Raw genomic sequence first — 3,872 nt, forward strand, 5'->3', positions numbered from 1 at the left:
TAGGTGGAGAAGTAGTTATTTATGTAAAAAATCCTTCATTTCCAGTCAGGTTAATGGTATTAAGGTAGATAACAGAGTAGAGTCCTTATGGCTGGATGTTAGAGTAAACAAAAGTAAGGTTATTAGAGTAGGAGCTTTTATAGACCACCTAACCAGTCAGCAGATGTAGACAACCTTATGGTAGATGAGATAAATAGGGGTGTACTAGTCAGACAATTATCTTAGGGATTTTAATCTTAAGTCAGTAAACTGGGAGAGGATGGTAGGAGATGCTAGTGAAAATAAGTTTATGGAAAGTTTTCAGGATAACTATTTAGTGCAGATGGTAGATAAACCTACTAGGGGGAGGAAGGTTTTAGACATAGTACTAACAAATATTGAGCATTGTTTAAAGGAAGTTGAGGTAGGAGAGACTTTAGCAAACAGTGACCATCATATAATTAGATTTATCATTAATTCCAGTAGGGATAATATAGTGAATAAGACTAGAGTCCCAAACTATCAGAAAGGCAATTATGGTAGGTTATGTCAGTTATTAGGAGAGGTAAACTGGGAAGATAGTTTTGGAAATAAAACTGCACAGGAGATGTGGGATATTTTTAAGGTTGTAGTAAAGGGTATAGTGATGCAGTGTATCCCTTACAAAGATATAAGGCAGAGAAACAGGAAGCCATTATGGTGGACTCATGAGATAGGTAGCCAGATCAGAGAGAAGAAGAGGGCATACAGAGAGTTGCAGAAAAGTGGGGAAGATGTAGATTTGATTAGGTACAGACAGGTCAGGGATGATTTGAGTAAGGTTATAAAAAAAGTAAAAGGCAGGCAGAGATAAAACTAGCTAGAGCTGGGAGTAAAGATCCCAAAAATTATATAGTTATTACAAGGTCAGTGATAAAAGAAATAAGGATAGGATTGGACCACTCAGAAAAGATGGTGTAGTAGTGGATCAAAATGAAGACATAGAATTATTGAATGAACAATTTTCTTCAGTATTTACTAGGGAAAGAATAGGAAATCCTGTTACAAACAGTGCGACGAGTAGTTTAAGAGCTTTAGAAAATATTGATATAAAACCGGGAATTATTAGGAAATTTATTCTTGAACTAGACGATAGGAAAGCTAGTGGTCCTGATGAGCTACATGCCAGAGTACTTAGGGAGGGTGTAGACAGTATTTCTGAAGCACTTAAGTTAATCTTTGAAAGATCACTTAGGTTTGCTGAGATACCTCAGGACTGGAAGTTAGCTAATGTTACTCCAATATTTAAAAAAGGTAGGAAGGATGATGCGTATAATTATAGACCGATCAGTTTAACTAGTATAGTATGTAAGATACTAGAGAAAATCATTAAGGGTAGTATTTGGGAACATTTAAATGAGAATAGATTAATTAGAGATACCCAACATGGCTTTAGATCAGGAGGTCCTGTCTTACAAATTTGCTCGATATCTTAGAATATATTACCAAGGAGTTAGATGATGGAAATAGCATAGATGTTATATATCTAGATTTTAGCAAGGCGTTTGATAAGGTACCGCATAGGAGGCTAGTGTACAAATTGAGACTACATGGGATAGGGGGTAGGTTAGTTGATTGGATTAGTGAATGGCTTTCTGATAGGAAACAGAGAGTAGTATTAAATGGGGCAATGTCTGAGTGGAAGGAAGTGGTTAGTGGGGTACCCCAAGGATCAGTGCTAAGACCTATTCTTTTCTTGGTGTACATTAACGATTAAGATATAGGAATTAGTAGCAAAGTATCAAAGTTTGCAGATGATACTAAGATAGCATGTGCAGTACAGGGTGAAAAGGACAATTAGAGAATACAATGAGACCTGGACAGGCTGATAGCATGGGCAGACAGGTGGCAGATGGAGTTTAATTCTAAAAAAGTGTCAGGTTATGCATTTAGGTAAAGACAACACAAACTTTAACTATGAGATGGAGGGATGTTGGCTAGAGGCAGTAGAGGAAGGAAAGGATTTAGGAGTAGTGATAGACAGGACTATGAAATTTTCAAAGCAATGTTTAGAAGCAAGAAATAGGGCAAATAGGATCCTGGGTTTTATAAATAGAAATGTTAGTTATAAAAGTAAGGAAGTGGTGCGTAGCTTATATAATTCCTATGTTAGGCCCCATTTAGAGTATTGCATACAGGCCTGGTCATCCCACTATAGGCAGGATATCAACATGTTAGATCCCCATGTATGGGGACCACAAATTGTAGAGGATTTCGCTGCAGGACTTAGCCCTGTTAATGGGCCAAATATTAAGAATTAGTATATAATGTATTGTGTACATGTAAGTGTATCTTTAAGTACTGATGACGAGGTCGCTGTGCAACTGATACAGGATAACCTAGATGGGCCCTGGTGGCCCTTTGTTATTCTATTATTTATGTTATGTTATATGTTATATGTTAAACCGCCACTGCTGGCCTTGGAACCTTCACATGCCCTCCACTCCCCGCCCTGGTAATATCATTCTCTGGCCGGGTACTTTTATTATGTACAATATGTGCTTATTTTCTTATGGCATGTGGGTAGTCATCTGGTTTCAAAGTCTGGTGTGGTTCGAGGCAAGCATATCTCATGTGAAGGTTCCAAGGCCAGCAGTGGCGGTTTGCTTCATAAAATCCCAAGCATACTTCAACTATACATAGTATAAAAGAAAAAAAAAAAAAAAAAAAAACTTACAAGTAAGTCTCGACTACTTGTTCAATTTTATCAAGTAAACTAGAATTAAGAGATTACATAAGGAAAGAAAATCAAGATATTGTATGCCTGGCTGAAACAAAACTAAATAAGGCAATCAAAATAGACTTGGACAATAGGTATAATGTATGGAGAAGAGACAGAGTGGGTAAAGGAGGAGGAGGAGTCATGATTATGCTAAGGAAAGAGATAGTGATAAATGAAATGGAATGTGGGGAAGGAAAAGCACAAGTATTGTATATTAAGATGCATATTAATAAAAAAGAGATAACAATCATTGTAACATATGTGCCACCAAAAACAAATTCATGGACCAATCAAGAATATAAGGACATGATAGATGACACAATAAGGAGTCTAATGAGAATCGTTAAAGAAAGGAGAAAAGTTATATTAGTAGGAGATTTCAACTGTAAAGAAGTGGACTGGGAAAATTATGAAAGTGGTATGGGGGAAGAAGCCTGGGGAGAAAGATTCTTGAACCTAATGATCGACAATATGATGGACCAGAGAGTAAAGGAATGCACAAGATTCAGAGGAAACGACGAGCCAGCGAGATTGGACCTAGTTTTACAAGGGTATACAAATGAATGATGATATAAGATATAAGTGCCCATTGGGAAAGAGTGACCATGTAATATTAGAAATAGATATAGAAGAGGGAAAGGAAGATAGAGATGATTCATACAAAGGAGACCGATTAAATTACAGAAAGGCTGATATTGAGAATCTCAAGAACTATTTTAAAAACATAGACTGGGAGGAGATGAAAAACTCAGAGACAATGCAAGATAAATATAACTTATTTTTGGAAATACAGTAAGGTCTCGGTTTATGACAGAGTTACGTTCTTGAAACATGACGTAAGTCGATTTTGTACGTGACTCGAGTTTCCGTACATTTCAAAGCATATTATGGAGTTTTCAACCAATCATTGTTTATGGTCATTCAGGTAAGTTAAAGGTTATATTGTTATATTATTTACAAGTATGTAGGAATATGAAACACAAGCTTGTTTTTGTTGATGATTAAGGCCACGAACGTGAAGGACTGCAGGTTGCAGAGAAGGGTGGATGCCTGAGGCCGCCAGAAGGGTGGGCAGGTCGAATGTTGTGATGCCCAGGGTGGACAGCTGGGAGCGTAGTGCAATGCGATGGGA

The sequence above is a fragment of the Portunus trituberculatus genome, chromosome 38 (genome assembly GCF_017591435.1).
Source record: "Portunus trituberculatus isolate SZX2019 chromosome 38, ASM1759143v1, whole genome shotgun sequence".
Classification (NCBI taxonomy): Eukaryota; Metazoa; Arthropoda; class Malacostraca; order Decapoda; family Portunidae; genus Portunus; species Portunus trituberculatus.